This window comes from Zalophus californianus, chromosome 2 (genome assembly GCF_009762305.2).
Source record: "Zalophus californianus isolate mZalCal1 chromosome 2, mZalCal1.pri.v2, whole genome shotgun sequence".
Classification (NCBI taxonomy): Eukaryota; Metazoa; Chordata; class Mammalia; order Carnivora; family Otariidae; genus Zalophus; species Zalophus californianus.
In genome coordinates this window covers 135,751,333-135,772,785 of record NC_045596.1, presented here as the reverse complement: position 1 = coordinate 135,772,785, position 21,453 = coordinate 135,751,333, and the positions used below count along the sequence as shown (strand labels likewise).

Genomic DNA, 21,453 nt, shown 5'->3' with positions numbered 1-21,453 from the left:
AGAAAGAAAGAACGTGCAAAGAAAAGCAGAGTCAATGGACAGAGGAAAATATGAGCCAGAAATACCACATTTTTGGTTTCTAAATCCAGGAATGCCTAAAGTCAGAGTAGCTCTATATTTTTGTTTCATGAATAATGAATTCTTCTACTTAGTTTAAGGTTAAGAGGGTGCTTACCAGCATCACACTCTCCTACAGATGAGGAGGCAAATTAATAAATGCCAACATTAAAAAAAAGAAAAATAAAGAGAAATGCCAACATTAGCTCCACTATCAGCTCTTTAAAGACAGGGATTATGTCCTGTTCAACTCTGATGTATCAGCGCATGAAGTCACTGAAAAATATCTGTGGAGTGAAGGAAGGAAGGAGAAGCTCAAAGCTACTATTTGCCACTATCATCATAGGCAAAGTAAGGACACAGCCAAGCCCTTACTTTCAAGGTTGTCAGTAATTGATTACTATGAGACAGTCACTCTATACTTGCTGGAAATTATATTGAATATTTTTATCATTATCATCTTTTAAACGTCACTGAGGTATCCTTTGCATATAATGAAATTAAGAGATATTAGGGACAAACTGAAATTTCTGACAAATGCATCCATCTTTTCAACTCATATCATGATATAGAACATTCCCTCACCAGAAACTTCTTACTATTTTTTTCCAGTCAATCCCAAATACTAAAGTTATCTATTTTGATTTCCTCCAGAGGTTCATTTCCTTCGGCCTGCCACAATATAAACTTTGTCATGTCTGTTTTCTTTCTTCAATCCATATGCTATTAATATCCCTCTTTCACAGAGAAGGAAAGTGAAATAAGGAGAATAAAGAACTAGTGGCTAATTATTATTAGACAAAGGTCATCCAGAGAGTACATGTCAGAGCTCAGGTTCAAACTTAGTGATTTGATTCCAGAGTCTGTGTCTTTAGTTGTATGTATGTTCAATGCCCCTCGGCTTAAGTTTCCATGTATTTACATTTAATAACTAAATATACTGTCAAAGGTTTAAGGTTTGAATTATTATGCTAATAATTAATTAATATTATAATTAATATTAAATATTAATTATAATTAATATTAAATGATGGTTTTTTCCCTCTTATGTTACTTTAGCATATTTTATATTTACCAATGAATACAAAACCAAAACAACTGTCCAAAATTTAAACAACAAAAAAATTGCCTTCAGTTGAATTATCTTACTGTTTCAGGAATTGTGTTTATGAAGGTATTGAAAATTAGTTTCTAAATATCCTATTACACACTGCATATGTAGACCAGACTTTGTGGGAAAGTACTACGAATAGAAAGGAGTCAAATTATATGTTAAAAGATAAATGTATGTCACAATATAATTTAAAATGACATTAATAAGCTCATTTAATTATTCTGACTGAAGCATTGATATAATGAAATTATTAAAAACAACTGGATTCAACAACATATTATTGTGGGAAGATTTTTTTAAAAGACTGCCATTAATTAATTGATGCTATAAAGATCAAGAAAACTGTTTACAGAGGTATTTTCTTATTGAATTATTTGAGTGAAATTACTTGGTGAAAATTTTGGCATAATGATGCCATAAAATATTGTCTGGGAATGAACTGCTGCAAACTCTTCTTGAGTTCCCAAGTGGAAGAATATTCTTTATTGAAATTTAAAGCCTCTCATTAAGAACTCAGAAGAAGTGTGAAGGGAAGTAGTCTGTGCAGAGGCCACTATGCTCTCCCCCAACCCCCTGTGACTTGCCACCATGAGCAGCGCCTTAGCCAAGATCGTGGAGATCGAAGCTGAGATGGTTCAGACTCAAAAGAACAAGGCCACAGCACACCACCTAGGGCTGCTTAAGGCTCGCCTTGCTAACCTTCGTAGAGAGCTCATTACCCCAAAAGGTGGTGGTGGTGGTGGGCCAGGAGAAGGTTTTGATGTGGCCAAGACACGTGATATTCGGATTGGGTTTGTGGGTTTTCCATTAGTGGGGAAGTCAACACTGCTTAGTAACCTGGCAAGAGTATATTCTGAGGTGGCAGTCTATGAGTTCAGTACTCTGACCACTGTGCCTGGTGTCATCAGATACAAAGGTGCTGAGATCCAGCTCCTGGATCTTCCAAGTATCACTGAGCCTGCCAAGGATGGGAAAGGTAGAAGCCGTCAAGTCATTGCAGTGGCCTGAACATGTAACTTGATCCTGATTGTTCTGGATGTCCTAAAACCCTTAGGACACAAAAAAGATAATTGAAAATGAGCTGGAACTGCAAACCCCCCAACATTGGCTTTAAGAAGAAGGATAAAGGAGGCATTAATCTCATGGCCACTTGCCCTCAGAGTGAGCTGGATGCTGAAACTGTGAAGAGCATTCTGGCTGAACACAAAATTCACAATGCTGATGTGACACTGCATAGTGATGCCACAGTGGATGACCTCATCGACGTGGTAGAAGGAAACAGAGTTTATATCCCTTGTATCTATGTGTTGAATAAGATTGATCAGATCTCCATTGAGGAATTGGATATCATCTATAAGGTGCCTTACTGTGTACCCATCTCTGCTCATCACCGCTGGAATTTTGATGACCTCTTGGAAAAGATCTGGGACTATCTGAAACTAGTGAGGATTTACACCAAACCCAAAGGCCAGATGTCAGATTATACATCCCCAGTGGTGCTGCCTTACTCTAGGCCTATGGTGGAGGATTTCTGCATGAAGATTCACAAAAATCTTATCAAAGAATTTAAATACACTCTGGTCTGGGGTCTGTCTGTGAAACACAATCCTCAAAAAGTGGGTAAAGATCATACATTGGAGGACAAGGATGTCATTCAGATTGTAAAGAAATGAAACCTTCCCCTCTACCCATGTGCTGGGCCAACCATAGCAGCTTTTCCCATGACGAAGCACCCTACCCCAAACCCCTTCGAGCTTTGGCAGCCAGTGGATCAGGATTCAGGGGAGGGAGATGAAGGCATCCAAGCAGGAACTTTGTCTTAACTTGGTGTCACCTTGTAAATTCAACTGCATAAAGGACCTGGTAGGCCATCCAGCTATATGCAAAAAAAAAAAAAAAAAGAACTCAGAAGAAAATTATAAACATGCTGTGGGACTTTCCAGGGTGAACAGAAAATTCTCTGTTTTTCTTCAACATCGTATAAAAAGACATACATAATGAAACAGATGTGAATGAGGATAATAATGAATGCACAAACCTGCTTTTTAAGGAATTAATTATTCCTTTCAATATTTCTTCAGTCCTTTTAACTACTTTTATTATGGTCATTGTCATTTATATATAGATTCATTTGGGTAATATTTATGAGGCATAAACATACTAAATTATGTCCTACCCAAGGATGATCTGAAACTCTGTCACCTCCCCAACAAACTACCCTCTCATTTTTTCCTGTCTGACCCTAGTAAACTAAGATGGCATTTTAAATTGGTGAAAGTAATGATGTTTATATAATATATGTGTCATTTAATTGGCAGAGAGAGATTTTGTTTTTATATTAGTCATATTGTATAGTGTGATTTGTACCTTATCAAAGGAATTATTTAAACCATGCATTATTTTTTTAACTTCTGTATGTTATTTTTTTCTGTTTTATTTTTTTAATTTTATTTTATTATGTCAATCACCATACATTACATCATTAGTTTTTGATGTAGTGTTCCATGACTCGTTATTTGCGTATAACACCCAGTGCTTCATTCAATACATGCCCTCCTTAATACCCATCACCGGGCTAACCCATCCTCCCACCCCCTTCCCTGCCCCAGAACCCTCAGTTTGTTTCTCAGAGTTCATAGTCTCTAATGGTTCATCTCCCCCTCCGATTCCCCTGCCTTAATTTTTCCCTTCCTACTACCTTCTTCTTCTTCTTCTTCTTCTTCTTCTTTTTAACATATAATGTATTATTTGTATTATTCATTGGGGAGGGTATGTGCTATGGTGATGCTGTAAACCATGCATTCTTAAAGGGAGTCCTATCACCTTTAAGGGAATAAGAATTAGTTCTCTCTAGAGCCATCATATCTTAGATATTACAATGGTTTATGTCTTCCAAAGCACCACAGTACATAAACAGATATACAGTATCTCTGTGGTATTAAAATTTCTTGATGGAAACTGGACAGTTAGGAAAAAAGGCATCTAAAAAGGCTCTGTAGGGTATGGGAGTGGTAATGAACTTTTGTTGCAAAACACTAAACAATGTTAGTATGTCAAATACAGCAGTGTTGATTCAATAATTGTGGCCATAGTTAAATTTTGTGTGTAAATATAGTTACAGATATTAATAAAGTTAGATTGTCTGGTGCTGTTGACTGAATGTGCTTCTCCCCCATTCATATGTTGAAATCTAATCCCCAATGTGATGGTATTCAGAGGTAGAGACTTTGATAGATAATTAAGTCATGAAGGTGGTGCCCTTGTGAATGGGATTAGTGCCTTTTTATTTTTTATTTTTTTTTTAAATTTTAGAGAGAAAGAGCACACATGGAGTAGAGGGGTAGAGGGAGAGAGAGAGAGTCTCAAGCTGACTCTGCTGAGTGTGGAGCCTGTTGCAGGGCTCCAACTCACAACCCTGAGATCATGACCTGAGCCAAAACCAAGACTCATACACTTAACCAACTGCACCATCCAGACACCCCAGGATTAATGCCTTTTTCAACGAGATCCCAGATATTTCCCTTGATCTTTCTACCATATGAAGACACAAAAATAACGAGATAATCTATGAACTAGGAAGTAAGCTCTCACTAGATACTGAATGTCCCAGTGACTTAATCTTGGATTTCCCAGCCTCCAGAACTGTGAGAAATAAATTTCTATTGTTCATAAGTCATCCAGTCTATGGTATTTCTGTTAGAACAGCCAGAATGAATTAAGACTCTTGGTATAGAGGTGGGGCGGTGGCAGGGATAATCGAAGTCCAGCTGCTTAAGTTACTGCTCCACAAACAGGCAAAATTAAATACATATTTGCAAATATTTCCTTTATGTTTAATAACATACCTTGCATTATATTTGAAGAAATGTGCATAAAATTATTTTTGTTAACATGTTCTTATGAGCCAATTAAGGAAAGTTAAAACCTGGCTCTATAACCTATGCTATTACCTTGATTGTAAGTGGGTGTCGAAAATGTTGGATGAATAATAAAGTTGAACTAATTCCCACACGGAAGGCAGTTTTCAAAATATTTTTTAATAAAATTATCATAAGAAGTTTTGGTTTTACAGAAATATATTGACAATTCTTAGCCTTTAGACAGAGGTCAAATTGGGCCACATCTCTCTTAACTCCAAAAATGGAAGCATCAAAGAAAGATTGTGGAGTTAAATAGGTAAGGAAGATTTTATTTAAGACTATTGCAATAGGGAAGACATATTGAATCTAACTCTGGTGAAACCAAAGGCAGGGGAATTTTTAAGCACTGAGGTAAGCTGGTGGAAAAGTACAGGAGGATGTTAGAGGGAGGTTGGCCAATGTGATTAGGTCATCCGATTTTTGCTAACTGGTACTTACCAAATTTAGGCTCCCACTCTCCATTAAACAGGGAGATAGGGGCCCTATTTTCTTGATGATTACATTAAGCAGTTTGCTCCCAAATCTTTGAGAAAGACATAATTGTGTGGCAAAACTAGCAAGAGGCTAGGAGAAGATTTACATCTCAAAGAAGCATTAAAAAATTTGCATTTGCAAAATTTCTAAAATAAAAGCCCTAAGAAAATGGAGATCAGGGCCTGTAATCAGAAACAAAGCTGTCTGAAGTTTACTCAGACTGAAGGAAATATTAAGGTCATGTCAGTCAGAAGACTATTAATGATGGGATCCAAGACCTAATTAGACCATATTTAACACAGGGATGGAGTTACTATTCAGAGAAAAAAGTCTAAAGTTAGTCTTGTTTGTGGTTTTCACTCTCTTTTTGAGATCATATGTGTTGGTTAATTTATTCTAATCTGCTAACATGGTAAAATGAGTTTGAAGATTTTTTTGTGTTTTGTTTTTGTCCTTTGTTTTATTTGTTTGCTTTTTTCATTTCATTGTTTTTCCTCATTGACTAATACAACTCTGCTTTAGGGCCTCATAATAAATACTTTTTCCTCTGCTACATCAATTTTTAGATTACAGTTTTCTTATGCCTAAGATTTGTCAAGAATTTAGTGAAAAGGAAAAAAAAATAGTGAAAACGGATCAAAAGGCCATTCGGTTGGATTTTTGGTACAGGTCTAAGCTAGACAGGCTAAAAGGCCTTTGCCACTCACACATGGCTTGGCCCACGTAGCAAGGAAAGTACAGGGAGCGTGATTCCAGTTAAGTGATTGTTAAAAGTGCATCAGGTTTTTGTGTTTTTTTCTAGATACTTTTCCATCTCTACATTATAAATATCATAGTATTCTATATTTCTACTGAGAAACTTTGAAGAAGATATTCTAGATATACCTAGGTATATATTCTAAGTAATAAAAAACACTAAATGTTTTCTTTTGCAAGAAAATATCACATGAGACTTTGGAAAGCAAAGTGAAACTTTAAATTATAAACTCATTTACAAACAAACTACACAGTTTTCTGTGATCTAGATTTTCAGTAATTTTAACCAAGTGGTTTGGGTTTCAGTATAGAATTAGCAAGTATAAAAAAGTCATGTTTATGCAAGATGGCTGTGTGGCAAAAGTAACTAGAGATTAGTTGAATATTGGTTAAATGAAATTTAAAGCATCCTTGTGTTTATTCTTACATATATTCTGATTTTCAAAGAATCACATTTAGTTTGACCATAATCTTCTTTTGATTAGTAGTGACATTGTAGTTACAGTGCTTTATTATAAGCCCATTTGAGTATTTTCTTCATTTCCGGCATAGTGATTGTTTCCACAAAAGTCAAACCTCAACTGAAGATTAAAGATAAGGGGGTATCAGCAATAGCCAAATTATGGAAAGAGCCCAAAATTCCATCAACAGATGAATGGATAAAGAAGATGTGGCATACACAGACATGCACACACACACAATGGAATATTACTCCGCCATGGGAAAGAATGAAATCTTGCCATTTGCAATGATGCGGATGGAACTTATTATGCTAAGTGAAATAAGTCAGTCAGAGAAAGACAAATATCATATGATTTCACTCATATGTGGAATTTAAGAAACAAAACAGATGAACATAAGGGAAGAGAGAAAAAAAGAGAGGGAGGCAAACCATAAGAGACCCTTAACAATAGAGAACAAACTGAGGATTGCTGGAGGGGAGGTGGGCGGGGGGATGGGCTAAATGGGTGATGGGCATGAAGGAGGACACTTGTTGTGATGAGCACTGGGTGTTCTTCTATGTAAGTAATGAATCACTGAATTCTACTCCTGAAACCAAAATTCCCTATATGTTAACAAACTAGAATTTAAATAAAAACTTGAAACAACAACAACAAAAAGATAAGGGGGATACCTCCACAATAAATTTCCCTATTTACAGGATGGGCAATTCAAGTGAAAGGAAAGGAGAGTTATGTACCAGGGACGCCAAGTTTAACTGGCATAACAAATACAGATGTTGTAGAAGAGGGTTGTCATGACACCAAACCTCCTCTAACACCAGTACTGTGTTATAGGGATTCATGTTGTGTCAAAACTGATGTCCAATTCCTTCAGTCTATCAGTTGTTCAGTTCTCCTCTCCAACATTATATGATTTGAGAGCTAAGCTTTTGAATTAAATTATCATACTACACTTTCCAAAGTGTGTTTTGCCAGTTAAGAATTGCGAAACAAAGGGGTGCCTGGGTGGCTCAGTTGCTTAAGTGTCTGACTCTTGATTCTGGCTCACATCATGATCTCAGGGTGGTGAGAACCAGCCTCTTGTCAGGCTCCATGAGGCTGCTTTAGATTTTCTCTCTCCCACTCCATCTACCTCACCCCATCCCCATCCCACACCCCCCGCTCAAGTGTGTGCATTCTCTCTCACTAAAAAAAAAAAAAGGGGGGGAAGCAAAAATCAGGAAGGGAAAACCTTGAATTGCATAAAATTATTATTATTTTTTTCTTCTTTTTTAACTGAAGGACTTCTGGGACATTTCATACTGTATTCATCTTAAATCTTCATGATGGTGTAACATAATGTGTTTCACTAACATACCTGACTTTTTTTTCATGAAACAATGCAAGTAGCATGATACAATTAAAATCATATGCTGCACAGTGCCATTTAATATGAATTTAAATTAATTATATTTTTACTTATAGGTTATAAGTGGTTAGAGATAGTACTTCCATATTTAAGGGTATTTTATGTGTTATTTTTTTTTAAAGTTATACATTCCTGGCATACTTTAAGGACCCTCACAAAAGACCCATCTGCCTATTTTTTGTCATGAACCTACCCTCGCACTTTTCAAATATCCTGTTGCCATCGAATTCAATTGACTTAACTACTGGAAAAGTGTAATGTGAACTTATTAATATAAGATGACATTTGTTTTCTTTCTTTTAAAGATATACTTCTCTGTTGGGGTGCTTGGGTGGCTCAGTCGGTTAAGTGTCTGACTTCAGCTCAGGTCATGATCCCAGGGTCCTGGGATCAAGCCCCGCATTGGGCTCCCTGCTCAGCAGGAAGACTGTTTCTCCCTCTCCCACTCCCCCTGGTTGTGTTTCCTCTCTCGCTGTGAGTCTCTCTGTCAAATAAATAAATAAAATCTTTAAAAAAAATAAAAATTTACTTCTCTCTTGATTTAGAGCTATAAATAGTAAATACCTTACAGTGATATAATCCAATCTATCTTTCATAGCTCTCAAAAGAAATTTTAATGAAAATCATGTGTTTTTATTTAGTGACTTTTGCCCTTAGCACAGATTTTTATATATTTATGTATAAGAATATTTGCAAATTAATTTCCTTTTGATGTAGTTCTTGATTGTGGCGATTGTGAAAATAATGATGGCAGAAAGTAGAACCAGCCCAATTCAAGAGTACCCCTTAGAAATCTCATGATTTAGTTTCAAATTTCAGTCTAGCTTTCATGAGGTAATCGATACCTTTAAGAGAATTAGAATGCACACTTACTCAGTTGATAAATTTCAAATAAGTCCCAGGAAGACTGCAGCTCAAAACAAACAAATGCAGATGTCTGCCATTAATTACCCCTTCTCATCATTATCCATCTTTTTAATGAAATTATAGAAGGTTAATTGTTCATGTTGTGAATAAGGATCACAACATGTGAGATACTCTGGCCCCTAATGTTGAGTGCTTCCAACCTGTTTTGTAGCATTTAATATACTCTTACTTTGAATCACTCAAGTTTGTAAATTATTTTGAAGGAACTTAACTTAGTCCTTCTTCAAAATTGACAAAAGTTTTAAGGGATATCCAAGGGTCTTCTACTAAAAATTAATTATTTGAATAAGGACCTTCACTATAGACATCCCTGGGTGTTCTAGAGCTCTTTTTTTCCTTTTTTAAATTCCTAATATGCAGAATTTCTCCACTTTTTTCTGACTCTGCAATTGTTCTTTGGAAATGTGATGATCTGTTGAATGTTAGAAAGAGAACATATTTATTTATGAATAAACTTGGGTATGCCCATAATGTTTGGAAGTAAGAAAAGTCACCCTCCAAAGCCATAAGGAAATCTTACTACCAGTATGATGATATATGCCTAACAGAGTTCAGAGTATGTTGCAAAGTCTTTCTTTAAATATCCTTTGAATAAGCTCTCAACCCATAAAATATCTACCTCAGCTAAATGTCAAGAAACTCTCTATCTTTTTCACATCCTTAAAAATACTAGGTCTTCTAATATTTTTATACCACTACTCTCCCTTACCTACCTGGTCCTGGTTCTCCCACAGTGGATCAGATGTAGGAATGATGGGAATGTTTCAGGTTTTTTTTTTTTTTTTTTTTTTTAGGGCTATCAAATCTTAAAATATTTTCAAACTTAAAAGCTACTAGAATTTCAGGTCTCTTTGGTGCATAAATGCTTCTTATGATAAATCTTTATTTCTCTTGTTATTTTTGAACATCTCTTTTATCTGAACTCTTTGCATCATGGAAGTAACAGAGTGCTTCTCTCTTTTTGTTTTTCTACCAAAGATTTACTAAGACTTCCATTTCCTATATTGGCATGGGTTAGGACACTGAAGTTGGGAGGAAGTGAGGAAAGTGGACTAAATTCCCAGAAAGGAAGTAGGGAAAATTCTGGCCTTTAAAAGACTCTCCCTAGAGAAATGCTTTGAATATATCCAAAGTGAGGATACTCTTCCCTCCCAGCTTAGTGAGTGGAGAGGACTAGAGAGTACCTCTGTAGGCAGCTTCCAGCCACATGTGGGGTGGTAGGGAGGGGTCTCTTACCAGGATCATCACCTCATTTCAAGTCAGAAAAGTGAGTGAGTAGATTTTATGATGGTTTATACATGGAACTCTTACTTGTTCCTTATCTTTGGACACCAGGAATCATATATTCTATTACACTCCCCTCTTTTATATGCCTCCATCATATTTCACGACCCATTTTGCCACATCTTGACCCTTGATGTCCTGAAGTTCTGTGACTGGCCTGTCACTTCAGGTGTTTCTACTAAACTTTTCCCACCAAGTCCACTGATAGACTGAGCAGGGTGAGATTGGGTGGAGGGAGACTCTTTGTAGTTACGTTTGGAGCACTGCTGGGGTATTTGAGCATGGTTATTAGGGTCTGAATTCTAAGGTAGGTAGGATTGGATCTACTCCACTACCCACCATTTCCCTTACTCTTTTAAACAGAGTCCCCATCATAAATCTGTAACTTCTATCTAGTGAGGGTTCACCTTAAGAATGTAGATGATTCTTGCTAACTAGAACACTTTGGGAAAATACACATGCTCAAAATCTTCTGTTTATTGGAATAAGTTCAAGCCAGGAACCTCAAAATAGAGAATCTATTTTTCTTCCCACTGTAATCCCATCAAAATGTTTTGGTTCTATCCCAGATGAATACTGTACAGGTTCTAAAGCCTCTTCAAAGAAAGGGGGGAAAAAAAAGAGTGCTGACGCATGTTAATTCTAGTAGCTCTTTAGTTTGAAAATATTTTAAATAGTTGATCTTAGTGTGAAAAATTTTCCTCTAAAGCCAAGTTGAACCAAATTTTTTCTAAGCATTTGCAGCCACTTAGGATGAGAAGAACCATATCCTTACAATTTCTACTTTTTATTCTTTCTGAAAGTGTCCAATGTCCCCTGCATGATCACTAGGATCATAGGGAGATTTTTTTTTTTTTTTGTGAAACAGCACCCATATCTTTATTAGCTCATTTAAAGAGCATAGTAAAAATCTACAATTTGCATTTACATGTCTTTTTCTTTCTTTCTTTTTTTAAATTTCATTTATTTATTTGTCAGAGAGAGAGAGCAAGCGAGCAAGAACAAGCTGGGGAGAAGAGGCAGAGGGAGAGGGAGAAGCAGGCTCCCTGCTGAGCAAGGAGCCCGATGTGAAACTCAGTCCCAGGACCCTGGGATCATGACCTGAGCAGAAGGCAGATGCTTAACCGACTGAGCCACCCAGGCATCCCTACGTAAGTCTTTATCTATAAATCTTATAAAAATCTTTATCTATAAATCTTGTATGTATGGGGAATGTTTGCACATTTCAAATTTCACATTTCAAACTTTTAGCCAGGTGTTGTCCCACCCTACACGTACTTCCATTACTCTCTTCAATTTTATCTTTTCCCATTGACCAAACTTTAATCCCCATCTACAAAAACTTTTATTCCCATCAGCAGTGCTTTAGGGCTATATAATTTACATCTACTGTGGCTGCAGCCTCTAAGTAAAGTCATAGTTTGTCAGACTGGGTTCTTTGAATATTTGGATTTGTCCCTCTCTTGCTCAGCCTACATTCTCCTTATGGAATAAAAAAGAATACCTTTCCTGTGGTGTCATATTCAATTATCTGAAAACTAGAAATGATTGTGTTGCAAGTATAGAGACTTTCTTCTTTTGTATTGAGCATAAACAGAAGATAAGAAACATGACTGATTATTGCTCCCTTACCTATATACAATTGGAACTAATCAAATTATAATTTTCTGATAGATAATCTTAATTAATTTATCCCATGAGCTGCCATTTAATGGAAATGGATTAGAGTTAGTAGGGGAGTTTAACTCTAATGCTGTGTGCAGCTCATTGATTCTATCTGACATACTAAGACATTTACCCTCAATTCTACATCCTTCCCAATAGTAAGGAGGGGTTGCTTAAAATAGTAAGGAGGGGTGTGGTCCAGGGGAATGCCAAGATTGAAATGGTGGGAGATATCTTCCTTACTTGGGTGCAGACAACAAAGATGTGACATATTTTATAGAGAATTTATGAACACAAATAAAACCAACTGAACATTGGTTTGCCTTATATTATCAACATGCACTGGCAATTTTAAATAAAGTAAGTGACAAAATTAATGTGCTATTTTAAAACAAACACATATATACCTATATGTATACACATACTTATGTGTGTGTGTGTTTTAAATAACTCATTTATTTTATTAAATATGCCTTAATAATTTGGAAAATTCCCAGTTATACAGTTAGTCCTTGAATCACACATATTCTGCTTTTTAAAGAGTACGTATATTTTTAAAGACTAAATTCATCAACGGGCACCTGGGTGGCACAGTTGGTTAAGTGTCTGGTTTTGGTTCAGGTCATGATCCTGGGGTCCTGGGATCAAGCCCCACATTGGGGCTCCCTGCTCAGTGTGGAGTCTGATTATCCCTCTCCCTCTCTGCTCTCTTGTGATCTCTCTCTCTCACTCACTCTCTCCCTCAAATAAATAAAATCTTTTTTAAAAAAAGAATAAATTCTGGGGTGCCTGGGTGGCTCAGTTGTTAAGTGTCTGCCTTCGGCTCAGGTCATAATCCCAGGGTCCTGGGATCAAGCCCCGCATCGGGCTCCCTGCTCAGCGGGAAGCCTGCTTCTCCCTCTCCCACTCCCTCTGCTTGTGTTCCCTCTCTCGCTGTGTTTCTCTCTCTCTCTGTCAAATAAGTAAATAAAATCTTTAAAAAAATAATAAATTCATCAAGATTTGAATTTGTTTTGGCTCACTTAAGACTCACTTTTGTCTCCAACACCTTTGGTGCTACATTTTCCTACATTTAAACAGTGGATTTAAAGTAAACAACAATAGGGCAGTGATTATAAAGACAATGATTGAGTTATTTCAATTCTATGAACTACTTGGAAATTATGTTTAAAATTTAAAACCATGAATAAGATTGTGGATTATGAAGTATAATAAATGTGTTTGGTAAGTGCACATTTTAGATCATATGTTTAATCTATTTATGTTATCTATGAATAGGGAGTTTGTATTGCTCACTGCTTTACCACACAGTGCCTGCCATGTAATATTCTCCATAAATACTTACTGAACGAACAAATAAATAATTGAATGAATGAGTGTCTCTTTGCTCTTCTAAGTGTCTACCCTGCTGAAGTAAGATTTAAAAATGACAAAAATATAATGCTAGAGCTGTGTGACAATTTAAGCCTTTAATTTTTAGTGTCTGTCCCATTGTGTTTTAGTAAACTAAGATATTTTACTTTGGAATCCTATGTGATTATATTAGGGGTAGTCTTCTATGTAAGTAAATATATGAGGAAGAGAATTAACATTTATTTAGAGCTTGTTATTTTTAAGGGATTAGAGAGAACATTTAAAATTCATGTTTTATTTTAATTTTTACTATAACCTTAAGAAATAGCCACTATTATCCCCTTCTTATAAATGATGGAAGTGAACTGAGCATTGAGTAATAATAAGTGTCCATGCTTTTTCTTCAGTGATTTTGAAACACTTTTTGGGCCCTACTCGGTATAGCCTATACTCAGAGAACGTTGATGAAGTCCAAGAAGCACAGCGAGGATGGCAAATCAAAGTGCATCCATGTTTTAGCCAAAGCAGCAGATATAAGTTTTGAACTTCCAAGTGAAAATTCATTTGAAGAAAGGTATAGATAGCTTTAAAATATTCAAATGACTGTACTATGGCATTTTTATCTCCCCACAGCAATGTTCAACAATCCAGACAATTGCAAAATAACTCAATTGTTCCTGGATGAGTTCTCTCCTCTTCAGTTAATCTACCCCATGCACAGAGATCTTGAAAGACAAAAAGAGCAAGAGTAAGAAGTTGCAAGCATGTCACAGATGCCAGATACTCCCGGTAATTTTCCATGGACTTAAAGAAAATACACTGGGAAATACTCATATCTCTTGAATGCTGGTTTGGTTATTCACTTCTTTTCTATATTAATAACAAAACCAAAAAAAGAACAAGGGAAAAAAAGGTTCTGATGGGGGAAGATTTCTGAACTTATAAGCATTTGAATAAAAATCTTCCTAAGTGATGAATTTTACTGCTGTGTATTTCTAAAATAAAGCAGCACCAGCACATTTATGCCATTCATTTCCATACAATTTGTAAAGTTATTACCTATTTGGAATATTACCCACTTTTCTTCATGTACAACATAAAAATTTATGATGGATACCCTTTAAATGTGTATCTAAAAGTATGCATTACAATAAAGTATGATTTGTGATGGGAATAAGCATTGCATCTTCATTTTTAATTACCTTTCTCTTATAGATGAGCTCAGGAAAATATCAAAGTAAAATGTATCCTATCACAGATGAATACATCAGGATGACTTGCATACTATATTAAACATTCTCCATACTAATGATCAGAATTTTTCCTCTACTAAATAACTACACAAATCTGAGTTCAGTTTTTTTTTTTATGGAGATGATTATTGAATTACACAATCTATATTCTTTTGCTCGTTATTCTGTGATACAGTATTCCACAAATCAGAAATATCTGTAGGATTTAAAATATGCCCACTGAGTTCTGAGAGATTTTTTTATGTGTTTTCTATTATCTTAGATGACAATTATGTTCGTATATTCTAGTACACTAAATGATTCATAACTGCACTATCCTAAGATATTTTATTTTGTGTCATAAAATGCAGAGTGGTCTGAAATAAAACTAAGCAAGATAGTCATCTTATGAAAATGAACTTTTCCACTTAAGTTTGGGAGCTACAACCTTGTACATAACAAGCAATATCAGCAAGTTTGCAAAGAAAGTTCAAAAATACACAAAAAACACAATATTCAGAAAAGAGCAGAATGTTAAGTATACATATTCATTTACTTTGTGATATTTACAACATATAGTAGAAGTCAGCAACAGATTGTGTAAGGCTAGCCATACACTAGCAGTGTAACCAAGTCGTTGCCAATCCACAATGCTTGGGAACATAACTCAACATGCCAACTTCCAGGTGGTATTAGACATTACCCTCTCTGATAATGCTCTTTTCACTTCCTTTTCTAGATGTAGAATATATCCCCAAAGTAATGAGGACTTATGGTATTCTCAGGAGAATACGGAACTACCAGACCGTATTTCTTATATGTGTCAAATCTAATTCATGGTAGTGAAAAAAATGGAAATCAAAACCATGCCAATCTCTTATTCCTTAAATGCCATGGCCAGTCACAGAGGTCTCACATGTAGGATGACCCCAGAGTCAAGGGAAGAAACATAAAGTAGGTTTAGGGGCTCAAGTTAGCTAACTCTTTATGGATACCATTCTGAGGAAGATATTTTCATTTCAGTGCAGCAAATGGAATTTTAATTCTTGGTGAAAGCAGGCAATTTTTATAAGATATCTGGAGGAAATAAGGAGGGAGGTGAGATTAGTCTGATGCCCTTGGGTATGTTAGGCACAGTGACTTACCAGAGTCCCTGGGTTATTGAGGAATATTAGGGCAGACTAACATCTTGCAGATATCCTCAAACATCAAATAGGGAATAAAAATAGGATCTTTTCATCATGTAATCCAGAAATGACCAATTATTATATGATAAATGAGTGCTAAAAAATGGATATGCTTATTTAATATGTAGTATTTTAGATGTTTTTAACACACATGAAATTTCAGTTCATTAGAAAGAAGAGGAAGAGTTACCTCTTTATTTTTTTCCCATTTCCCTTCAATAATAATCTATTTTAGCAATTAATATATACTATTTCTCATGGTTATTTCCATATTTCTAATTCTTGATTTATCACTATTAGATACTGATAATCTACTGATTTACTACAAAAAAAGATAGAAATTTATCTTATTAAAATCATTCTACCTGTTTTTATTTCATCCAATATAGAATACTTATGTTATTTTTAAAACTTCCATTGAATTTTAATTAAAATGTCCATTTTAGACAACTTTTTTTAAAGATTTTATTTATTTAATTGACAGAGAGAGAGAGAGACAGAGAGAGAGGGAACACAAGCAGGGGGAGTGGGAGAGGGAGAAGCAGGCTTCCCGCCGAGCAGGGAGCCCAATGCGGGGCTCAATCCCAGGACCCTGGGATCATGACCTGAGCCGAAGGCAGTCACTCAGGTGCCCCCATTTTAGACAACTTTTAACATTATCCACTGACTCATCTTCTTGTAAGGTGAGGATACGAGTACCTGTGCTCTCTGTCACCAGCTTATATGAGCTACAACTTTACTTTTATTTTGACAAGGATGAAAACAATTTTTTTTCTTTTGCAGCTATAATTAAGTCTTATGTGGTTTATTTGCCAATATCCCTATATCAACACAGAGATTTCACTTCCAAGTATGATAGAGTAAGTGATATTGGATTAGACTTTCTACTGTAAACCAATAAAAAAAATCAGATAAAAACACATAAGGCAACAGTTATTATAAACTGGGCAGGAGACAGCATATAACCACAAAATTTGGAAATCATAAGACGTGCTCCACAATCATCCTTCTACCAGTAGACAGTTTCCTAATGATGGCTCAGCAAGTTGGTCTTCAAGAGGAACCACTTGAATTAAGATAAGGAGGGAGAGGTCAGAATTCTCAGGTGCTCAAAGGCTGAATTCTGTAGAAAAGACTACTGAAGAAGAGGGAGTATGCAAAGTGGATTCCCACAAATATGCATGAAGTTTCCTAACTAGTCATATGTGGAGGACCAGATCTCACACAATGGAAAATTCTACACAATTTACCATACAGCATTGACTATGGGGTTGAAAGTGAAATAGGCACTAGAGGTCACACAGTTCTAGGAGACATTGGGAGCTCCATCCAGCCAAAATGGAGAAATCTCATTACCACCTACTTCACATCTTATACTTCTAGATGAGACATCAGAAAGACCACAGCTTATGAGAGAATATGATAACCTAAGTAAGGCCTACACTATATTTTTCTTAACACAGCCAAAATCAAGCTTTGACAAAGTCCACAGGAGAGGCAGAGTTTGGAGAATGAATCCTACCAAGTTAGAGGAGCTTGAGAAAAACCTTAGACTTTTCACAGATCCTTCCCAGGAAAGTGTTAACCAGGCCTACATAAGGGTAAGGTAATCAGTCAGTAATTCAACTCCTTACCAGAAGAAAATAAACATATTTAAGAAAAAGTTAACAGGGGCGCCTGGGTGGCTCAGTCGTTAAGCATCTGCCTTCAGCTCAGGTCATGATCCCAGGGTCCTGGGATTGAGCCCCGCATCAGGCTCGCTGCTCCACGAGAAGCCTGCTTCTCCCTCTCCCACTCCCTCTGTTTGTGTTCCCTCTCTTGCTGTGTCTTCCTCTGTCAAGTAAATAAAATCTTAAAAAAAAAAAAAGAAAAGAAAAAGTTAACAGAATCTAGAGTCTCCAAAATGTATATCAAAAATTTTCAGTATAAAATAATTTAAATAATAATAATTTAAATAGTATAGAATAATAGTATAGAATAATAATTTAAAATAATTTTAAAAATTAGATATGCAAAGAAACCAAACTATATGACTAGTAGTCAATAAAACAGTCAATAGAAATCAAACCAGTTATGTCTTGATGTTAGATTTAGCAGACAAGTTTAAAACAAGTATTATTTAGTTCAAAGAAGTAAAGTAGATTTTATAAAGATGTTCAAAGAAATAAACAAAAGTAAACAAAATAAGCTGATAATGAATGCAGCCCAGAAAAATGTAATCTATTTTAAAAATTGAAAATTTTAAAACTGAAAATTTTACTAACTGAGGTGAAATTTTTTTTCTGTGCTACATAGTAGGTTGATGATGAAAAGAGTCAGTGAACTTGATCACCGATCAAAAAAAAATTATACTGAGTAAGAGAGAGAAATATGATTGAGAAAAACATGCACAAAATAGCCAGCAATTGTCAGACAAAATAAAACAATCTAACATACACATAATAAGAATTCCAGGAAGAGAAGCATGTGAGAACGGGATATAATATTTTTGAAGAAACAATGTAGAATAATTTCCCAAATGTAATAGAAACAAATCAACTTGCAGATTCTAATAGAATCAAAGATAATCTGAAAGCATTCTGAGAAAAAAAGAAATATCACATACAGGAAAACAGTAATATAAATTTTTACTTACTCATCATCAAAAATAATAGAAGCCTGAAGAAAATGGAGTGATATTTTAAAAGGCTAAAAGAAAGAAAGGAAAACAAAACCAGGTCTGTCCATCCACTGTTCCATTCAGTGACAATATCTTTGAAAACAAGGGTAAAATAAAACCTTTTCAGATAAATGAAAACTGAGAAATTTTGTTGCCCAAAGACCTGCACTATAAGAAATGCTAAAGGATATTTCTCAGGCAGAAGGATAACACTGAACAGAAACATAGATCTACCAGAAGGAAAAATGAGTGCCAGTAAAGTAAACATGTAGGTAAGTATAAAGAACTGTGTATTTTTTTATTTTCATAATATTCCTCAGAGAGAACTGACAAAAATAGAACTAGTAAAATGTAAAATGTGATTTATAATGCACACTGAAACACAAGATATGACAACAATCCTTGGAATTTTTCATCCATGTAGATATAAGGGTGGACATAGGGAATTATACTCCTGAGAGATTATTTCATTGTAGAAGTCAGAAATGGGAGTTTGAAACTAAAAATTTGACAAGTGTGAAGTGTGAAGTAGGAAGTTTAAAGAGTAGAGTGTGAAGTGTGAAGTTTAAATAATACAATACTGATTCTGAATACCCTTTCATAAATTAGTAATGCATATTTTCAACTCCAAAACAGGCACTAATTTTTTTAATTTTTTTATTGTTATGTTAATCACCATACATTACATCATTAGTTCTTGATGTAGTGTTCCATGATTCATTGTTTGTGCATAACACCCAGTGCTCCACGGAGAACGTGCCCTCCTTAATACCCATCACCAGGCTAACCCATCCCCCCATCCCCCTCCCCTCTAGAACCCTCAGTTTGTTTTTCAGAGTCCATCGTCTCTCATGGTTCGTCTCCCCCTCCAACTTACATAACAAATATATTAAGAAAAGATATAGCAGACTACAAAAATATTAGAATGTGTGCTGTCATCTGCGTTGAAATAACTGGTACTTGACTTTCCCTCTGGCCTAAAAGTCTAAGAAACTGGACAAAATTAAAAATAAATTTTTAACCTGGGTCTTATTCTTTTTGGATATTACTTTCTTGTATGGAAAATGAAAGATTTATTCTTGAACAGCAATTTTCAAATGCATAATACAGACTGGCTATGTCAAAATTATCTGAAGAATTGGTTTAATTATCATTTTTTAATTTTTTTATTTTTTTCCTTTTGAAGTTAGTTGACACACATTACATTAGCTTCGGGTGTACAACATAGTGATTTGATGAGTCTACATGTTATGCTATGCTCACAAATGTAGCTTACATCTGTCATCATACAATGCTATTATGGTATCATTGACTATATTTCCTAAGCTGTAGCTTTTATTCCCATGACTTATTCATTGCACAGCTGGATGCTTGGACCTCCCACTCTCCCTCACCCATTTAGCCAATCCCCACATGTCCCTCCTCTCTGGCTACCAACGGTTTGTTCTCTGTATTTATGAGCCTGTTTCTGCTTTTTGTGTGTTTTGTTTTTTAGCGTCCACATATTAGTGAAATTATATATTATCTCTTTCTGACTTATTTCCCTTCACATATTCTTGCTTGAAAAGAGACTCACTGAATAAGAACTTCTAGGAGCCAACATATTCTAATGTGCAATCAGGTATGAAAACTATGAAACTAAACGAGCTTCGGTCTCTCTTGCCCCTCATACATTCTAATTCACTAAAAATAAATTTTAAACTTATTTACTTGCTGTTTTACTTCCAATAATAATACCTCCCTAAGGATTTTTCTTATGAGCATGCCATTAAAGCATCAATTAAATAGGCTTGCTTATGAATTTAGATGTTTAGTGACCTTTTCAATGAAATGTTTCATCTTAATACCCCTTCACTATAAATGTCTCATTAAAGGGAGAATACTCCCAGGAGCATATAGAAGTTCTGAATTTATAGGGTCAGAACTACAAATGATAAATAGCAGCAACTGGATAGATGCTCCAAAATAAATCTTCAGAAACCCAATAATTAGTAGCACAGTTTTCTAAACCAAATAATATGTTTGTTAACATAAACACAAATAATTACAGGCCTAGGAATAATTGCAAAATTGTGGACTGTTACATAATGAACGATGATGGTCAAGAATGGTGTGTATTTATCATTTCTTTCCTTTTATTTATCAAAACATTTAAGTCCACCTGTCAATGGGATGCTACCTTAAGAGCCCATTATCTGTTCTAAAAATTGATTTTCAATTAATCTGCATCTCCACTTCTTACCTTAGCCAATATACCTCCAGAAAACACTGCTCACTGAGAACATTAATTCATGAAATTTGATTAGATGACACTTAATGGGTTCAAATTGACACTTCCTTTACCTCCCTGGGACATGTTAGTTACACATTTGGTTTCTGTAAGTATATATAACTAAATATAACTCTTAAGACTGTCTCACACAACACTGGAAACCAGGTCAAAGCAATTGATGACACTGTGCAGAAAGATGAAATGCCCACCCATGTGTCTGTGAGGGACATGATCTGAGTAAGACTAGTTATTTCCTCCCCTCAAAAAAAAAAAAAATCTTTTAAGATATTTCCTAGTGTAATTTCTTCTCAAACACAAATGTGTTAATCTGTAAATGAATATAAACAATAAGGTCTATTCAAGTGAAACAAACACAAGAGAAAGGAGAAAAATTACATATGCCAAAATGATCAGTATTCACCTTTCTCTCCCTTTTGCTATGCCCCTCCTCTACATATATAACACAAGTGAGTCAATGTTGTGGACACACCAACATAGATACTCACAACTGGCACACAAAGTGAATCCAGTGACATGTAAAGAAAAGTTATATAGGCTTCATATTTTCATTGTTACACAGTGTAATGACAGTGTGCCTTTATGACTAACCTATTGGTAGTCTCTTTCCACATCTATTTCTTACAAAAGGGAGCTGGATTTCACAGCTCTGGAACTTATTTT

At 35.4% G+C, this 21,453-nt stretch overlaps 1 pseudogene; it reads left to right on the top strand.

The window, feature by feature from the left end:
• The first annotated feature begins 1,759 nt into the window (after positions 1-1,759).
• Positions 1,760-2,844, top strand: LOC113925963 (annotated as a pseudogene).
• Positions 2,845-21,453: the final 18,609 nt, after the last annotated feature.